The sequence below is a fragment of the Triturus cristatus genome, chromosome 2_2, assembly GCF_964204655.1.
Source record: "Triturus cristatus chromosome 2_2, aTriCri1.1, whole genome shotgun sequence".
NCBI classification, from domain to species: Eukaryota; Metazoa; Chordata; class Amphibia; order Caudata; family Salamandridae; genus Triturus; species Triturus cristatus.
In genome coordinates, this window is record NC_140582.1 from 816,043,327 (window position 1) to 816,056,251 (window position 12,925).

Sequence of the window (12,925 nt, forward strand, 5' to 3'; positions counted from 1 at the left end):
CCTTGGCTGGCAGCCATGCAGGTTGTGAAAGTTGTCATCCAACTAGGGCGATATGGTCCATATGATATGGGGAAACCCATGGGTTAACACATTTGGGCTACAAAGTATTAGAAGAACACTTGGCATTCCCAGTATTCAATAAAGAGAGGTATCCCCTCTGGTTCATTCTGTCCTGTCTGCTCCCTGGTATACTAGCAGAAGTTTGGGAGGGCAAGGCTTCATAGAGGGTGGTGACTGACGGAATGCGATGGACATACTCCGACTAGTGCTAGACTCAGATAACTGTGAAAGGGGAAGTAAGGCGGGCTTGTCAACTCTTACCTCCACCCGCATTGGCACTTCCTGGCAGGAGTGTCTTGTCAAGGGTATTGCTCTTCAGCCAGGCAATGTTAACATTGAACCAACACCTAATTATTGGTTTTAGGTCAAACCAGTCAAAAATCCATGGGGAGTTTAGAAAGGATGGGGGGGCACCTGTCCAGAAGGGGCATGCTGGCCTCCGGTCCTGTATGGGCTAAGACTTGTTTTGGCTGGACCTGGGTGAGGCCCGGTATCAGCATGTTGTAAGTAAGGAGGCCTACCTTGGTGGGGGGCCCTGGTTGTGACGGTGGCCACCTCCAGAGCTGTGGAGGAGTTACAGGGCGATCCAGAGTCTGCAAGTTACCAAGGGGTACTTCATGCAGCAGAACAGTATGGTGCTAAACCAAGGATACCCAGGGATGTCTTAGCGTTGTCCCCTGGAAGAACTACGGCGCCCCGTTAGTCCTACGGGCGGTTGTGGGTCTGAGCAACCGGGGGCTGCCTGGAACGCTCCGCCCACCTTTTGGGGGGCGTGAGTAAGGGAGTGGACTGGTGGTCCACTGATGGGAGGGGTGGCCCCTCCCAAGAATTGGTAAACACCGATTGGCGACGGCCACGGGGTAATTTGGCTTATGCCGGTTAATCCATCTTATAACTATCCTATTTTTAATATCCCCACCAGTAATAGGTATAGTTCACTTGAAGGTGTAGACTGACTTGGGGTTTTAGATAATACTATTGAAGTGGGAACTGACACCATTACCTCTGATGTTGAGCTCCAGGATAAGATTAATGGGATGATGCCTATGACTTCGGAGGAACCAGTCGGAACCAACCAGATTGGCAATAGTAATATAAGTTTTTCCAGTCAGTGTTGTGTTCCTACAGAATCAACAGTCCTTCTGAGTCATCCCTCTTGTAATTCTATTGTAAGCATTGACCTACCAAATGTGCACCCACATTATAATCTTCTAGTCACTCCACTCCATGAGAGCCTCCCTACGAATGAAATTACTAGGGTTTTATCTTGGAATGTAGCAGGCATGAACAGTAAACTTGATGATCCTGAGTGGGGTACGTTTATTGATAGTTATGAAATCTGTATGTTCCAAGACACATGGGCAAAAAAAGAGGTTCTCAGATCGGGATATGTTAGTTTTCACATCTTGGCATCCTCGAGTGGAAAAGGTAGACCCTCTGGGGGTCTTATTACTTGGGTATGCTTGCATCTGGGGTGCTCTGTATCCCAAATTGATACAGGCTCCAAAGATATATTATGTGTCAGGCTTCAGTTCCCATCTAGGCCCCCAGTTGTCCTAATAAATGTATATTCACGGCCATCTCCAAAAGGTATTGAATCCATTACCTTAGAAGAATTAACTATCTTCCTTGGTACTATTGACACCAACCAGTTTATTATATTAGGTGGAGATTTTAATTGTCAATATGAACCATTGGAAGGTTTACCACTGGATAGTTTGTATGATGAGGACCAGTTTTTAAAAATTCCGGAGTCAGGTTGCCCTAAAGTTAAAATTTGGTCCCCCCTGGTGATCCAGATGAGTTGTCTCACCATGAGGCACAGTCTTCGTGCATGTAACGGGAGAGCATCATCTGTCACATCTAACAACCATACATTCTATAGTAAGAATAGGGGGTCTATTTTAGACTATATTTTGACTAATTCATATTTTTGGGATATGATGGTGGACTTCAAGATAATTCCCCGCATTGATAGCGACCACTCCGCCCTCATGCTGGAACTAAAAGCATTAAACTCAGGGATTCCGCCTGACCCAAGTAACCCACCTGATCCTAGGCTTGTGGTCTCCTATTGTAGAAGGAGAGTGAAATGGTCTAATTTTATTGATTCTGAAACAAAAATGGCCACTTTATATGATGCCTTGCTCCCGGTTTTTAAAGATGCATCCAATTTATTCAATATGACCAATGAGAGTCCAAATATCCACTTGGTCCAATCAAATTTTGAAGAACTGGGTAAAATTACCTATGATTTCTTTTTCCCAATAAAAATATGCAAAAAAAATAAACAGCCCATCCATCCCTGGTATGACAGTCTGTGTCGCAAAGCGAAAAAGGAATTGGTATTAGCCATTAAAAATCGTGATCGCCTTATAATTAGGATGGCAAGAGCAAAATATAAATCTGTCATAAACAAATCCAAACAAAATTGGGAAGTTGAAAAATGGGCTACCATGAAAACCGCATTGGGTGATAGAGACATGAGGACTTTTTGGGGTATTGTTAATTCAGGTTCAACTGTTCTTCGCAGTGCGGTTGAACCCAATCTGGATGAACAGACTTGGCGGACCCACTTCGAATCTCTGTACGCTAAGGAACCTGAAGTAGCCCAAGCCCCTGGGCTTGATTCACCAATTTCTGCTGTAATGAACAACGATGATTTGGATCCTTTATCTGAAGATGATTCGTTTCCAATCATCTCTATAAAGGAAATCAATATTGCTTTAGTTAGCATAGCAACAGGAAAAGCCCCAGGGTTGGATAAGATGCCCGGTGATCTTTTTAAAAGCGAACCTGATATCTGGGCTCCCTATCTGAGGATGCTTTTTAACTCAATTATCCAAGGCATGAAGATTCCTAAAAGTTGGTTAGGTGCGGAAATCATTCCGATTTTTAAAAAGGTTCCCCTCTTCTCCCGACTAACTACAGACCTATAAGTCTGATTGATATTCCTCAAAAAAAAATTGCGAGAGTCCTCCTCCTTAGACTACAGTCATGGATGGAGGAGAGGAATATCTTGTCTATTTTTCAGGCTGGTTTCAGAGAAAAACTATCAACCCTGGACCAAGTCCTAAGACTCCAATTATTATATTGGAAGACTGTCTGCCTACAGGGAGGTAGTCTCTTTCTAATATTTGTTGATCTTAGATCAGCATTTGACTTGGTCCCGAGAGAGAAGTTATGGTCTGTTTTAGCCAAGATGGGGGTTCCTGTTTATTTAATACATCTTTTTAAACGTTTACACGAATGCAATTATGCTCAAATTAGGTATGGGAAGGATGGCAATCTTACTGCCCCTATTCCAATAAACCGTGGAGTTAGACAGGGTTGCGTTCTCGCACCCACCCTGTTCAGTCTTTACATTAATGGCGTAATTGACATTCTTTTAGCAGCAAAAGATTTAGATGCCCCCAAACTAGCTACCCGCAGAATTTCGGCCATGATGTTTGCCGATGACACCCTTTTGGTCGCTAAATCGGCCATGGGGATACAAAAGGTTTTGGATATTTTTGAAGAATTTTGTAAGGATCGTGGTCTTGAAATTAATCTTCAAAAAACTAAATTTATGGCATTCAACTGCCCAAAAAGTACACGTCCCAACCCATGCCTACATGGTAAATCTCTCGAAAGGGTGTCTTCTTTTGTGTATCTAGGACTAACAATTACTGAGTCCATGGATTGGGGGGTTCATACCGCTAAATCTACCATAAAATTAGCACAATCTTCAGGAGGGATCATGAAGGTTTTTAACACTTCTAGTAAAAGAAATGTTAGCCCAGCTCTGGAAATTTATAGGGCTCAGGCAAGGGGTGGAGCATTGTATGGTGCAGAATTATGGGGTCACTTAAATACGTCAAAATTATTGCAGGTGGAGAACCAATTTTTAAGACAATTATTCAGATTACCCCGTAGCACACCTTTGGTCCCGCTACGCCTAGATACAGGTATAACTCCAATAGATGAAGTTGTAGGACTCAAACCCATCATGTATTGGCGTCGTTTGTGGACAACCCCCGAACTTACATCTTACAGGGAGGAGCTTACGGAGGTATTAAGGTCATGTGGTTCTCTGAAAATCCCATGGTTCGACCATATAAGACTCCTCCTATCTAGCCTGGGTCTGGGAGATTGCTGGCATCACCCCGAGTCTGCTTGTTTATTAATATCAAAGGGCCAAATGAAGACCTGCTATAGCGAGCATAGATTAGCACAACTCCATAATTCCTCCGGGGTTGGGAAATGTACCAGTGCCTTTTTAGAAATTAAATCACTTTCCTGTTTTGAACCGGCAATTGATCTTATAACTCCACCTGCAGCCAGGAAGCTTTTTTTACAATTCAGACACGGGGTACTTCCACTGCGTTGTTTTACATCCAAATGGAGTAAACAAAATCCGAGCCATTGCCCCATGTGTGATTTTCCTGTGGAAACAGAATTGCATGTTTTTTTCTGCTGTGTTGGATACCAGAAGGCAAGAAGGCGCTGGTTGGCACAGATCTGCAGGAACCTCGGCACCAGGTCGTGCCTAGAAGCATACAGGATATTGAAATCCGACACTGGTATCCCAATAGTTTATTCGGTTGCTGGATTTTTATTTTCGACATGGTGTACTAGAAGGGCCCTTCTGAAATCCCAAAATGTAAACTGATTGTGCAAACTTATGGTAGAATTGCATTTTTAACTGATTTTTTATACACTAGTATTAAATATAGGATTCTTTTCTCCTATTTTTATTGAAGATTGCCTTTTTTAAGCTTAAATTATATATTTATTGTTCCATGAACTCTCCGACAAAAACTGTATTACTTCTGTCCTAATTCTATGACTCAATGATTCGATGATTTTCTCAATCTGAAATTGTATGTATAACTGTATTGTTTCATTTATTCTAATGTACTTTTTAGGACATTTTGTCCGAAATAAAGTTTTGTATTGATTGATTGATTGAATTTGGCTTATCAGATGGGCAGGCGGCATAAGGTTGGCCTGCCCTGGGATCGCCCGTAAGATAACCCACCATGTTGGCATATTTGTTATGCAAATAAACCTGCAGCAATTTTCTCCACTAACAAGGTGTCGTGTGGTTTATTGATGTATTGTGCTGCATGTAAACTGACTACTGTTGCCGATATTGGCACTATGAGACCATAGCCTGTAGACGTATGTAATCCGAAGGATATGTTACTGTATATGAAGAATGACAGCTCCGAAGGTTGAGCATCAATGTATGTAATCACTGTACATATTGCACTATCGTGTCTCGAAAAGCATATCTACTACATACATTTGTGTATGCATTACCAAATTACAGTCCAAGTCATTACCACGGGCACTGCCTTCAACACATCAGCGCGTCGTTCGTCTTGCTCGTCCCAGTACTTACACTCCTTGGGTGAGTCAGTACTCAGCCTCAGCTCAGCTCCCTGGCGAATGCGGTGAGGATCAGAAATCAAAGCAGATGCTAAAAGTATACTTTTCTTTACTACGTTCACATTGAGGCTAACATCTCTAATATTCTGGCGATACGAATGTCGGAGGAAAAGTACACACAGTGCCACAAGTTTAAGTCAATATCTTTTCATTTTGCACTTCAATATGTTTTCTACAAATCACTGCCTAATACGGTTTAATAAAACAGACGTGGACATAGTTACAGAAGGCTGGCCTCAAATTCGAAAATGTTTCTGAGCTTCCACAAGCCGAGTGCAGGGGGCTCCTTCGGGTAAACCTCTAAGAATCCTCTAAAAATCTAGGAATCTCCTATTTCTCACTTTTGGAGTCTTGACTTGAGCAGGAAAGTTATATTTTCAGAAATATGCATCCAGTGCGTGGTATGTGTAAACATTAAAAACAGCAACAAAACTGGATGTCTTTCCTGTGAGCATCTCTCCAAGCTTGCGAGGCAACTAGCACTTCAAATTAATAAATTTTACTTTTAAGAAAAACTTTAGGCAACAGATGTAGAAAAGCATCAACAAATACAAAGATAATTGCAAAACATACAAAGAATTGAAATGATTGGCGCAGGTAACACTGCACAAAATGGTGACTGTTCCCCAGGGGGCCTCAAAGCAAGACTCAAAGTGCGGAAAGGGAACTGGAGCGGCAGGGAGCCGGTGCAGAAACAAGGATCCCTTGCCATTTCCCAATGCCCCCATTCCTGCTCTACCCCGTCACCACCCCATGTGCCACCTCAAAGAGCCCCCTCGGAGGGGATATCTATGGAATAATGCCCAACCACATGATAAAGTGCAGGGTAGTAGACCAGAATTAAAGTTGGCAAGTGAAAATAAAGTGCAACAGAACCTTGAAGAGCTGGGAGACGGGAGGCAGAGAACCGCCATAAACTCATATACAATGGAGGTACCATCAGCCCTGTAGAAAGTATGACTATTACAAGCACTTACATGAGGAAAGTAGCACTATCACAATAGCTGCTGTAGTGAGCAGAAGAACGAGGGGCCATCTTGGAGTGGAGCTGGGTGATACATTTACTGAAGAGGAATAATTAAACACTGCTGCACAAGTATACTACATGGCACAAAGTACCTAAGCCCCTAGTTAGTGAGTAAGACATGCACAGACAGTGGGAAGTTTAAGCTTCTGAAAGTTCTTTTTCTCAGAAGCATAAATGTAGAAAGAAACTTTGTGATGGTTTCAGCTAAAACTTTCTCTGCTTAGTTAGTCTTGACACCCACATCCTAAAACCAACAATCGAACTAAGGCCCACACTCGCTACCTTTCAATACTCAAGGTCAGCCAATGGAGTTATCCCAAGTGGTAAAGGTAATGGGAGACTATGTTGCATTATTCTGATCACAAACTCCCTAAATCTTTGGCAATGCAACAGAGGTAGCTACAGCATCTACTATGTTTGCCCTAGTAACGGATAACAGAAGCTTTGAAGTGACAGAAAAATACTATTAAACGGTGAGAGCAATGAGTTCCAGAAAAGCTTCTATCAGAGTTGTCATCCAGTTAGAAACTTAAAAGTTTGAAATGGAACATCTGACCAGAGAGTAAAGAGACACAAGTGAATAGTGATGTTATCCCTGGTAATAATGTCCTTCGTGATATACACAATTATACACAAATGTATTATGTTGCTGGTCAAAACACTGTGTCTCGAAAAAAAAGCTCTTGTCCTTATAGTAGCACTAGTTCATATTGAAAATTTGAAATACACATATTGACAATAATAATGCAGTCGGGAACCATGTTTTGAATGGTTCTTTAATGTCTCTTCTGACCTCCCTCTGCACAGGTGGTCCATGGTGATCAACTCAGACCAGAGGAATTTATTCCGCGGGGAGATGATACAACAATATACAACTATCATTGTTCTATACTTCCACAAGGAACTCCTTGGTAGAAAAATCTCTTTCAGACCTCATTTGGGGAGCAAGCAAAGTCTACTGGGCCACAGCCATGGGGCCTGGCGGCATTGGTCTCTGATGCCAAGGGACCGTCGTATTTTGGCTCTGCAATCAAGGCCAAGTAAATCCCTTTAGCACTTAACTTTACAGGCTTTTCATGAAGGTTAGTGAGGGGGTACAATAAGCTCAATACTCAACAGACACCCATCAGTGCAATAATGTTATTGGCTAGCCCAATTCTTATCTTTATAAAAAGATGGTACTTTATTGCAAGCTAAAACGCAATATTATACACTACATAACGTGTATTTGTAAAGTGCACGGTCACCTGAGAGTAGCTTGGCACGGAATAACAGATGTTTATTTTTACCCAACTCAATGGTACTCATTTTATAGACCTCGGAAGGATGAAAAGCTGAATGAACCTGCCGGGATTTGAACCTGTGACCATGAGGTCGAACACAGCCCCCCTACAGTGGACACATGAGTCTACTAAGCCACCAGACCCGGTTTAAAATAACATACACCAACATAAAGAGTATCAGATACCCAGATTATGGATGTGAGGCTAATACTCCCAGGTAAGGTGTCCCACTTTCTCACTATGCCCCTTATAACCCCCCCTCTCTTTACTCTAGGGGTGCTCTGGTGTGGGGAGTAGTGCAGGTGCAGCACTATTTCCCCTTGGTTACCATCTTTGGCAGTAATAGACCCCAATCTCTCACCATTATTCTAGGGTCACAGTATGCCTCACATCAGCCTCCTGCTCTTCCGTCCATGTCCTTGCTGCGCTGCGGAGAAGATGGGCCACCCACAGTCAGGCCAGGATGTCTCCCCCATTTCTAGCAGGCAGGTGCGGGCCGCAGGGTAGTGTCATGGAGGCAGCTGTGACATGCAGCTGTCTTCAGATGGCAGCACTCTACTTGGTGGACAGCATCAGCAGCAGGTGGGCCACTTCTTCTAGACAGGTCAGTCGTGTGGACCTTCCTAGAATGGGGTGTCAGTGCATTCCTCTTCTAGGCACACGTCTGGGATCTTTAAATGGGTTGCTTTGAGGTGCTTCTGAGAAGCAGGTGTGGATCCAGTTAGAAACACTTGGTACTAGTGACACAGGTAGGCTCTCAATCACCTCAGCACACTTGTAAGTGCCTTGAAGTACCAGCTTTCACTTCCTGTGATGTAGTCCACATGGGCACACAATTGTCAAGTGCTGGGTGCTAGTGACAATGGCAGTCCATTCAGGTCACTTTTGTGAGTCCCGTGGCATTACAGATTTTTTCTTCTGTGGGACAGATTGTTGTGAAAAAATGGGCAAGTGTCAATAAGTTACTTTAGGTAAATGAGCGAATGCCACAAGTCAGGGTTGGTCCCTTTTTAACCAGCGCACACCTTACTGACACACATGGGCAAGTGCCATGGCTGAAGCAGCAGGACTGACAGGAGGATTCGAATTGCCACATTTTGCAGATGCCACAAATCCTCCCCTTCAGCACCAGTAACTGCCTCCAAGTCTCAAGTATGCCAGTCATGCTCTTCAAGAGTCTCTGGTAGATGAACCAACAGCACCATGGTCAACTGCACAGGTCCAGAACAGTAGTCAGCTCCTCCTGCAGGGATGGCTTGCTCCCTCCCTTTCTGCCAGGCAGGACTCCGAAGGCATTAAAGATCAGGGAATACAGTAATTACTTCAGATCAGACTCCATGTGATGTCCCCTTACCTCTGGAAAGTAAGCTGTCAGGCAGACTCCAATCATCTAAAAACTCTGTGGCGCACTCCATTCTTGAATGAAGACAATTTGGAGCTGGAACAATGAGTGGGTCAAAAGCTTCCTGTTTTAAGCAGGGATGGCAGACATGAAAAGTGTAGTCTCTGTTTCCCTTAAAGAAGTGATTTGGATTGCTTTTCATTCCACTTGACCATCACAGGCTGTCTTCCAAGCTCAGCCTTTGTCTAGAACAAGGCTCCTCAGAGCAGGGCCATCTCCAGGCTGGAGCACAGACAACAGAGGAACAACGAGGTGTGAACAGTCTGCACCGTACTACCAACAGCCACATTCAAAAGTTATCACAAAGAGACAAAAGGCAGACTCCTACCATCCACTAATGGGGAGTCTTCAGAAGACTAATAAATAGCCTTCTGTGTCAAAATGACCTAATTGAATTTCTAAGGGGAATGTAAGCAATACACTTCCACTCCATCTTGTGCAAATGAAAAGTTCAGGGGCTTTGAAAATGGAACCCGCAGCCCTTTGCCACTCTGCCTCACTCACACAATCATTAATTGTGTATTATGCTTAACACACATGGCATACACCTATCCAAGCACTCGGGAACTTGGTGCTAGAATCCAGGTTTAATGGCAGCCATAGAAGTTTACATAAGTAGGTCAGTACTCCTCAATTCTAGTGACACAGAGAAAAAATGTGGTCATGCTACGATTCCTAAAATCATGGTATGTTGCCACGCTACATGTATACAACCTGTGGGCCTGAAGCACCAATTGTGCCACCCACTACAGTAGCCCTTTAAAACAAGTCTCAGGCCTGCCATTGCAGCCTCTAGTGCATTTGTAAACTGCCAAATCGACCAGGTAAAATAACTTTTGCCAGGCCTAAACCTTTCTTTAAATACATAGAAGCCACCCCAAGATAGGCCCTAAATATCCCATGGGAGAGGGTGCATTGTATTTTAAAAGAAGGATGTAGGGTATGTATTTTTAAGTTTTATATCCTAGTAGTGGAAAACTCCTAAATTTGTTTTTCACTACTGTAAGCGCTAATCCTCCATAGACTTACATTGGGTTGCCTTATTACATTAAGTAAGTGCTAACCTTTGATTGGGTGCAGGTAGAAATAACATATTGGGAGTCAAATTAATTGAAATTTCAAAATCCTCTTTAATGGTAATGTTGAAATATAGATGACAATTTTGGAAACGCCACTTTTAAAAAGTTGCCATTTTCCTGCCCACAAGTTTGTGAGGCCTTTTTGGAGTTCCCAGCATCCTGGGTCTGTTAATGGCAACCCTATTAAGGATGCGTATTGGGCTCCGACAGTAAACAATGGGAACTGGGTGTAGCTGGGAGAAGGCAATCCTGCCTTGATTATTAGAGGAGGAGCTGTTCCCTGCACGATCTACATTCTAAAGGGCTTGCCCCAGCACACACAAAGGAACCTGACACTAGCCTTTTGTCTCCCTAGATGTCTTGGAGCCTTGGCATGGCAAGAAAGGAACTTTCCAGAACAAGAAGTGGGGATAATCTAGAAGATTCCCTCCCTTCAAAGGCTGGCACCAGGTGTAAATATTGGACTTTCATAACAACCATTTAGCACACTACAGGACCTGCAGACATTACAGAGGAAGGACTGCCTTATTCCCCAGTGGACTGTCCTCCTGCTTGCTGCATGCCTTGTTCCCCAGATGACTGTCCTGTTGCTTGAGGCCTACTTTGTTTTCCAGAAGACGGCCCTGCTGCTTGAAGCTTGCCCTGCTCTCTGCAAAGGAAGACTGGACCTGCTCCCCTCCTCCCAGGCTACCTGAGTGACTCCAAGGGTCAGCTGGCTGACCTTCTGTCAGTGCTACATGGACACAACAAGCTCCTGAGGTCTCCTTGCTAATGTCCAGCTCATCTGCTGCAACTGGACCTACCTCGACCTAAAACTGGACCTGCTTGAGCCCTGCTGGCCTCTGCTAGAGTGAGACGCTGGTCCCCAAGATGTGCCTCCTCAGGTCATGGACCCTTGGCAGGCATTAGAGTTCACTCCTCTACAAGAAGTTTTGGGCTTTACGCAACCGCGAATGGGCCTTTTCGTGCCTACATCCTGCCACCAGCAACAATCGCCAATGCGAAGTTCCGATGAACCCAACTCTTCTTGCTACAGTGACAGCCAGAGATGACCGGCAAAGCAAGATCTGCTCTTCACGATACAGCAACAACAGCCCGCGACAACCGCCAATGCAAATCTCCAATAACGACCATCCATGACACCTGACTGGCTGTTCGTGCTACAGTGACGACCAGCCACAAAACTTTACCTGCTCGTCCAGGCCTCCTCCGCCACGAGCTGGACACTTCACGTGCCAGACTTTGACAAGGTGATTATTTCAGAGGTACTAACCTAGTTCATATATCCGGCCTGTGCTCCAATGTGGTCAGGCTGAACCTGTGACTTTGCCCCAGCCTAGCACGACCAGATGACTGTTAGTCGGTCATTGTTCTTTTAGACACTATACTTACCTAAAACGTTGGCGTTGCATATCTCTGGTTCTACTGATTGGATTTTTGTCATTTTGGCCGCATTTTATTTATTTAAATTGTCTCTTTTTTTCTAAATTGGTTTGCGATTTTTATTGTGTTTTGTGTTTTCTTTATTACTGTCTGTGTGCTGCCTAAACATCTCACATTTTGCCTCTAAGTTAACAGGTTTTGTGCCAAGCTAACAGAGGGTTAAGCACAGGTTACTTTAATGACTTTTGGTGGTTTACCCTGACAAGGATTGTGGTTGTTGCTTGAGTAGGGTTTGCCCCCCTCAAGCAATAAACCAATTTTCTACAGCCAGCATATTGAAACATGTCAGTGCAGTATATTTCAAAGGCTTTGGAGTAACTAGCAATAAAGTCTTTATGGAAATGGAAAGTTGCCTGTTTTGGTTGGGCCTCAATCTTTTAACAACTTTGAACGCTGTTTCCCCAACTTTGGATACAACTGATAGGGCAAAGATATTGAGGGAGCAAAAAAGCAATTTCCAATAGAACGAGGTGTCAAACTTAACAAAATACCTGGAACTGCACCTTTGTGACAAACACACACACACACACACACACACATATATGTATATATATGTGTGTGTGTGTGTTTGGTAGTAAAGGGCCCACACTCACGTGTGTGTGTGTGTTTGTGGGTGGGCCCTTTACTACCTATTTTGTTTTCTAAAATTATCCATGTGCTTATTTAGTCATTTGAGGAGCAGTAGTTGGGATGTTGTCATCAGTGATGTCATCAATAATGTCATTTAACATGTGAGTGATGCATTATTTTTTTCTGTGGATTTATGGTTGTAATGTAAAGTAACAGGCCTAACTAATAATAACACTTTAATCTTAGTTTTTTCCAGTGAAGGTCTTGTTTTTTCTTAAAACATAAAGTAATATTTACGGTTAGGATACCTAACTATAACATCACTTTATGCTTTGACCTTTCAGTGCTTTTCTAGTTTTTTTTAAAAATCATATTCACACAACTCCTCCACAGAGGACAGCATTTGGCCGTACACACCAGTGGGTTAGTGGTTGCTGTGTTGGCCCTGCGCCAAAGCCCAAACGGATGACTAACCTCCCTCCACACACAGCCTTCAGCCGTGTGCTGCGAGAGATTGGTCACAGAGCCTGACCTGCAGCCAGGTCTTGCTCACAACCCCTGCGGGCAGCCACCCCCCACCATTCACGGCCTTCACTTATGAATGCCGTGGGGTTGGTAGCTGCGCTTG

General features: G+C 43.7%; 1 protein-coding gene across 1 annotated transcript in view; it reads left to right on the top strand.

Annotated features, from left to right (window-relative positions):
• Positions 1 to 12,925, top strand: part of CNGA1 (cyclic nucleotide gated channel subunit alpha 1) — a 417,458-nt gene that overhangs the window by 287,988 nt on the left and 116,545 nt on the right. The gene's annotated exons all lie outside the window — the stretch shown is intronic.